This window comes from Octopus bimaculoides, chromosome 25 (genome assembly GCF_001194135.2).
Source record: "Octopus bimaculoides isolate UCB-OBI-ISO-001 chromosome 25, ASM119413v2, whole genome shotgun sequence".
In the NCBI taxonomy this organism is placed as follows: Eukaryota; Metazoa; Mollusca; class Cephalopoda; order Octopoda; family Octopodidae; genus Octopus; species Octopus bimaculoides.
In genome coordinates, this window is record NC_069005.1 from 19059076 (window position 1) to 19067246 (window position 8171).

At 41.3% G+C, this 8171-nt stretch overlaps 1 protein-coding gene across 1 annotated transcript in view; it reads right to left on the reverse strand.

Moving 5' to 3' along the window:
- Nucleotides 1-8171, reverse strand: part of LOC106871526 (ubiquitin carboxyl-terminal hydrolase 5) — a 67321-nt gene that overhangs the window by 45951 nt on the left and 13199 nt on the right. The gene's annotated exons all lie outside the window — the stretch shown is intronic.

Sequence of the window (8171 nt, forward strand, 5' to 3'; positions counted from 1 at the left end):
TTTTATCTGTTGTGTGTGCGCCTAAGAAATAGTTTATTCCAAATATGAGTAGTGGGCATAACTACAGATTTATGCCCGACCGACTTTGGATGATCATAACTTTCAGGAAAATGGATATTTTTAAATGAAAATTTCTATAAATATATGTTATATCATGTAGATTCCGAATATACAAAATGTTATGGGGAAAGTGTTTTAGGGAGGGGTGGGATGAGGAATTGTGAAAAATTCACCAGAGTCCACTTCAATTCGTCTTAACTTTCAAGAAAATGGATATTTTTAAATGAAATTCTCTACAAATATACCTCGGACTATATAGATTCTGAGGACATAGGAATTTTGGGGGAAAACAATTGGGGGTTATTTTTGAGAAATAATAATTCTTAATCAAAATTAAAAGAATGGTGTGGACTCAAAATGTCGATATCAGGCGTTACAACCCGTCAGTCAACCAGTTTGGTCTATATACTTTTTCTCTTAACTTTTGTTCCATTGCACCATATTTCAAGTATTTTATGTATAAATACATAGCTTATCACTGCTCAAACATAATTCAAACAAAATTTGATTTCGATTAAAACTAAATTAGTGAGACAGTTTGGAAGGCGCCGACTGCGACAAAAGAGCTCTGTTAAGAATATTATTCAACTACGATAGTAGTTGAATGAAAAACTGACACCAAGTGTTTGTCGTAACCATGCTACATATGTATTATATATGTTTATGTACCATAGGACTTCGTGCTTGAGGTATCCGGCTCACGATCGTAAGGTCTTGAGTTCGAATCCCGGCAGCGCGTTCTCCTTGAGCAAGACACCTTATTTTATGTTGCTCCAGTCCACTCAGCTGGCAAAAATGAAGAGCGCCTGAGAACTACATTAAGGGTATGTGTGTCTGTGAAGTCCTCGGCCACTTGCACGTTGATTTCAAGATCAGGCTGTTTCGTTGATCGGATCAACTGGAACCACAAAACTTTTGCAAAAGTAGTTAAGAAATTTTTAGCGAAATTAAGTGAATGTATGGAGTTAAGTGAAATTTTTGAAGTTACTTCTGTCAATATATTATGAACTTACTTTAATCAGTAATTCCGTCAAAAAACAACAAATAACAAAAAGATCACAAAACGTTGCATAAGTAAATAGGAAATTGGTAGGCAAATTTTATGAAGTGTATGGATTGAAGTGAAATTTATGAAGTTACTTCTGTCAGTAAATTATGTATAAAATTACTTTCATCAGCAATTGTGAACTTCTTTCTGTCAGTAATTTGTACTTGATGTTTGTAAATAGCGATTGAAAACTTAGAGTGAAAAAACTAGTGTCTGAAAACCAAAAGCGAAAACAATGGATAGTGAGTGAGATATAGAGAAGAGAGAGAGATAGAGAGATAGAGAGAGAGAGAGAGAGATTGATAGAGAGAGAGAGAAAGAGAGAGAGAGAGAGAGAGCTAGCTAGTTAGACAAATAAGATAGATGTAGATAGATAGATAAGATATAAACAGATAAATACAGAGAGATAGACAGAGATATAGAGATGGATAGAGAGATATAGATAGATCACTAATATTAGAAAAGTAGAAGTAAATATTTCTAAAAACTTTCAAAGACATGAATGTAATATAAAAAGCAATATTTTAACTTTTTCTTATGACCAATGGATGCAAGGAAGACAATTAACTTCTGAAAGTTACTCACAAAGCGTTATGCCCTTTCTCAATGTAACCCATGAACGGGAGTTTTCTGCTTCCAAGGAGCCTGTTACTCATTATGTAAAGAATTTTAAGAGTCTAAAACCATTCCTAGAACGTAAGTAATGTATGTTCACAGTTTGGAGAAAATCAGTTGAAAAATACGGCTGTTATAATCTTTTACACACACACACACACAGAACAGGATTTATATTATAGATACTCGCAGGCATACCCGGCATTGCCAGGGGCTGTTTGTTAAGTATGCCTGGTCAGTGTAGTCTCCCACAACGTAGAGCTGAAGAAACTGAGATGAGGCAGCATCATGCGGCTGCAGGGAACCAATTCTATGGTAAATCTACCCCTGCACTTTAAAGGAAGGCATGATATGCCCATCTCATATGATGTTGATACCAATGGAAGTCATTTGGAATGCACAGTTGTAGGCACGTATCTGCTTGAGAAAGTCATGAGAATAAGGAGACGCCCCCATCAAAAGATCAGTCAAAAGGGGCGGAGGATCTTGTAGAAGAGATACTGTAATCTTACCATTGGAGCAGCACATGCCAGGAGTTTCTCCAGGCCACATTTTAGCTCTGCAAAATTGGCAGATTGTGGGCATGCAGCCTATTTGAACGTCAGGGTGATTACTGTAGTCAATTGTAGGATCATAGTTGAATGCTGTCATTGACCAACGCGAGGAGCATGACCTTGAGTAGGAAACTCATGCAGCCCTTCGCAGAGTTGTAGCCTCCAGTCGTTGTTGTCTTTCCCCTGTAGTCTCCGTAGCACACACAGCAGCAGTTGCTGCAGCACCTCTTGTAAGTCGAACTGCACATTGTGCTGCAGTCTCTGCAGCTCATGCAGCAGCAGTTGAGGAAGCATCTCTTGTAAGTCAATCTGTGCATTGTGCTGCAGTCTCTGCAGCTTGTGCAACAGTAGTTGAGGAAGCATCGTATGTAAGTCAAACTGTGCGTTGTGCTTAAGTCTCTGCAGTTCATGCAGCAGCAGTAGAGGACGCATTTCTTGTTTGGTATGCTCAACATTGCTCGTTGCTCTGGGCGGCTCGTTGTGCAGCAATATGTGCTAACCGATCACAATGCTGCTCTTCACTTTCCCTTCTTCGCGCTGAAGCCATCCTAAGTGCATTGAGAGAGTTCCTCCTGGCGGCATCCTCATTTGCACGCATACGTTTACTTTTATTTGCAGCGTTTGTTTGCCGACCTATACTGGATCTTTTGCATCAAGGCATGGTGGGGAATTATCAGTTTCAGTTGTGTTCACTTACGACACTGTCACATTACAGACTGTCTTACAGTGTTAGCAACAGCAGCATACTTTATGCTGTTAGTGCTCCACTGGCACAGGTGCCAGTCATCAAATATGGTTAAATTACGATTTCGATTTCACTTGCCCCAACAGGGTTGTGTCCAATGAAGGAGAGGTTGGCATGGGTGCCAGTTGTCAGATTCAGTTCAATTTCGATTTCAGATTTCAAATTTCAAATTTACTTGCCTTAATAGGTCTTCGCAAGCAGAGTTTTTAGTGTCCAATGAAGAAAAGATACGGATAAGTGAGCTGGTTACACTTCTGGCAGAGGTCACAGATTATGCACTCACTTGGCTTGCCGGATCTTCTCACGTACTACATATTTCCAAAGGTCCTGGTCACTAGTCATTGCCTTGGTGAGGCCTAAAGTTCGAAGGTCGTGCTTCACCACCTCATCCCAGGTCTTCCTGGGTCAAACTCTTCCACAGGTTCCCTCTACTGCTAGGGTGTAACACTTTTTCACACAGCTGTCCTCATCCATTCTCGCCACATGTCCATACCAGCGCAATCGTCTCTCTTGCACACCACATCTGATGCTCCTTAGGTTCAACTTTTCTTTCAAGGTACTTACACTCTGTCGAGTATGCACACTGACATTACACATCCATTGGAGCATACTGGCTTCATTCCTTGCGAGCTTACGCATGTCCTCAGCAGTCATGGCCCTTGTTTCACTGCCATGTAGCATGGCAGTTCACACACATGCGTCATACTATCTGCCTTTTACTATAAGTGAGAGGCCCTTTGTCACCAGCAGAGGTAAGAGCTCTCTAAACTTTGCCCAGGCTATTCTTATTCTAGCAGCTACACTTTCAGTGCACCCTCCCCTGCTACAAACTTAGTCACCTAGGTAGCGGAAGCTATCAACTACTTCTAGTTTTTCTCCCTGGAGTGTGGCAAAGGTTGTTTTCTGCACATTTTCAGTGTTTATTGATCCTGAGCATCTGCCACATACAAAAACTATATTTCTTGTTAGCCTTCCTTTGATATTGCCACACCTCTTATGTGTCCAAAATTTACACTGGGTACATCTTATGGAGTTTCTAGCTACACCTTTTCTACAAATCGAGCAGGGCCATCTACCTGAAGGGGTTTGTGTTTTGTTTACCTTCCTACTTGTTAGGACTTTGGTTTTAGCTAGGTTGACTCTAAGGCCCTTCGATTCTAGTAGTTGCTTCCACACCTGAAAATTCTCCTCTGGTTCTGATAGTGTCTCAGCAATTAGGGCAAGGTCCTCAGCATAGAGGAGCTCCCAGGGCCAGCCTGTCTTGAATTCCTCTGTTATTGCCTGGAGGACTATGATAAATAGGAGGGGGCTGAGGACTGAACCTTGGTGGACCCCTACCTCTACCCAGAATTCTTCACTGTATTTGTTGTCAACCCTCACCTTACTGACAGTATCTCTGTACATGGCTTGTACAGCTCTCACTAACCATTCATCTATCCCTAGTTTCCTCATTGACCACCAGATAAGGGAGCGGGGGACCCAGTCAAAGACTTTCTCCATGTCAATGAAAGCCAAGTACAGAGGTTTATCTTTGGCTAGGTATTTCTCCTGCAGCTGTCATACTAGAAATATAGCATCAGTGGTGCTTTTCCCTGGAACGAACGCAAACTGCATCTCATCTAAACTGACTCTCTCCCTAATTTGTTAGGCTATGACCCTCTCGGTGACCTTCATTACCTGGTCCAACAACTTGATACCTCTATAATTGTTTGTGTCTAAAGCATCACCTTTACCTTTGTAGCAGTTGACTACTACAAAGTAGTCATTGGGTATGACTCCTTCGTGTATCACCTGGTTCGCAATACGGGTGACTAGGCTATAGACGACACTGCCAGATATTTTGAGCATCTCTGCAGTGATTCCTGATGGGCCGGGGGGGCCTTCCCTGTCTTCATACTCTTGATCGCTTTATCTACTAAGGTACTGTCAATTAGGATAGCTTGTCCCTCTGTTGGGTCGCCATGCAGCAGACTCTCTTCCTCCCATTCATTCTCTTTATTAAGCAGCCTTTCATAGTGGTTTCTCCAAGCCTCTCTCTTTGCAGCCTCGTTTAGTGCAAGTGAGCCATCATCCAAGCGGACACATTTCTCCTACGACATCATGATACACACACACACACACACACACAGAGGCATAGATAAAAAAAAAAGATAAAGCTCCTTCAGAAATGATACAGAACCATGGGGCTGGTTTCTTGGATTACTCATGTTTGTCAGCTGAGTGGAGTGAAGCAACACAAAATAAAGAACAGTGCATTGTCCAATACCCTAACCATTAAGCCATGCACCTCCACCACAGACATGGTTGTGTAGTTAAAAAGTTCACTTCACAACCACATGGTCTGAAGTTCAGGGTTTAGTGGGACAGATTGACCCCCAGTAATTATTTTTTAAGTCTGGTACTTGTTCTATCAGTCTCTTTTGCAAAACCACTAAGTCATGAGGACTAATACCAGTGTCCAACACATGCCAGCATGGACAATGGCTGTTAAATGATGATGATGTAACACACACACATATATATATACACAATATATATATATCATCATCATCATGGTGGTGCACCAGCATGACCGCAGCCACTTGGCTGAAACACATAAATAAATAAATAAATCATCATTTAACGTCCATCTTCCATGCTGGCATGGATTGGATGGTTTGACACGAGCTGGAATACCAGAGGACTGCACCAAGCTCCACTGTCTGTTTTGGCATGGTTTTTACAGCTGGATGCTCTTCCTAACACCAACCGCTTTAAAGAGTGGACTTGGTGCATTTTTCATGTCACCAGCACAAGTAAAGTCTACTTTGGCATGGTTTTTACAGCTAGATGCTTTTTATGTTACACCAGCATCAGTATCAATTCTGCTGTGGCAGATGGATCTTCTTGACCACAGCAATGCACCAGATATCTTGGTCCTTAGTCATCTCCCCTCCATAACGCTCAGTGTCTTGAGACTGGCCTTCAATATTTCATCCTATGCCTGCCAGAGTCTCCCTCTTCCACAGGTTCTATCCACTTTAAGTGATCAGCACTTCTGTATGCAAGTGTTTAGATCCATACATGTCACATGACCCAACTAGCACAGCCTTCTCTTTTGCACACTGCATCTAATTCTTATGCCCACTTTTCCTTCAAAACGCTAGCACTTTATCGTATATTATACACTGACATTGCACATCCAGCAAAGCATATTAGGTTCATTCCTCTCTAGCCTTCAGAAGTCTTCTACATTCAAGGCCCATGTCTCACTACCATGTAGCATTGCTGCTTGTATACATGCATCATACAATCTTCCATTCACTCAGAGAGAGAGACCTTTGATTGCCAACAGAGATAAAAGCTCTCTGAATTTTCTTCATCCTATTCTTATTCTAACAACTACACTTTCTGTATGACCTCCCCAACTACTAATTAGGTCTTCTAGGTAGCAGAAATTATCCACTACTTCTAACAAGTCTTCAGGGCATCTGAACCAATCAATTTCCTGAGAATCTGTAGTTTTTATGGCTCGTACATCTTCCACATACAAATACTAATTTGATAATCTTCCTATTGTTCTACTGCATCTGTGTGTCTATGGCTTGCACTGTACACCATATGGAATTCCTGCCTACACCTTTCCTACATATCGAGCAGAGCCATTTACCTGAAGGTTTTCTAATCTTAAAGCCCTTCAATTTCAGGTTTTGTTTCCACACCTGGAAATTTTTTTTTCTAACTCTGATACAGAATCTGCTATGAGAGCAAAAGCATCAGCATAAGGCAGTTTCCAGGGGTAGCCCATTTTGAATTCTTCTGTTATGGCCTGGAGGACAATGATGAAAAGGAGAAGCCTAAGAATCGAGCCCGGATGAAAACCTACCTGTACAAATTCATCACTGTACTCGTTAAGTCTCACCTTACTGAAAAACCTTGTACATGACCTGTACAGCTTTCACAAGCCACTCGTCTACCTCTACCTTCCTCAGAACCCACCATATCACATAGTGAGGTACTCTATCAAAGGCTTTCTCCAGATTAACAAATGCCAAGTATAACAGCTTATTCTTAGCTAAATATTTTTTCTTGCAGCTGCCTGATTATGAAAATAACATCAATAGTATTTCTCCCCAGGACAAAGCCAAACTGTATTTCATCTAGTCTAATTCTGTTCCTAATTTATTGGGCTTTCTCTCCATAACTTTTATCACCAGGTCCAGTAATCTGATGCCTACTTTTATCTAAAGCATCTCCCTTACTCTTGTAGCAGCTGACTATAATGCTGCTACACCAATCATTGGGGATGACACCTTGATGAATAACTTGAGAAATTATGCAGCAGGAGGGGACTAGACCATATCCTATTCCGCCAGATATTTTAAGCATCTCAGCAGTAACTCCCAACGGATCAGAGGCTTTCCCTGTCTTCATATCCTTAATTGTCTTACCTATCATACTGCTGTCAGCACAAATAGCTGGTCCCTCTGTTGAGTTTACATAGGGGAGACTCCCTTTCTCCCATTTATTCCCCACATTTAACAGTCTTTCATAGCAGCACTTCCACAACTCTTTCTTTTCAGAGTCACTGAGTGCAAGCATACCATTATTCATCAGTACACACTTCTCTCTCACATCTTGAATCTCTCTGACACACTGTTTAGCAATCTGAAACACCACAAGTCTCTGACCTTCATGCTGTAGGACATTTGCAAACCTCTTCTTTTCTGCTTCTGCTCTAACTTCATAAACCTCATACTTAGCTTTCCTTTTAGCTATCTTGTCTGGTTCTTTGCAATCCCCACTTTTCATGCCCTCCAAACCTGACTCTTCACATATAGATGCACACACACACACACACACACACACACACACTAACTTGTATATATGAATATTTATATACATGTATACCTACACACACACACACATTTTTATAGCAGTAGTTTATGTTTTTTTTTTTGTGTAACCAGGCTCCAATCTGAGGCGTAGGAGTGGCTGTGTGGTAAGTAGCTTGCTTACCAACCACATGGTTCCAGGTTCAGTGCCACTGTGTGGCACCGTGGGCAAGTGTCTTCTACTATAGCCTTGGGCTGACCAAAGCCTTGTGAGTGGATTTGGTAGACGGAAACTGAAAGAAGCCCGTCGTATATATATATATATATATATATAT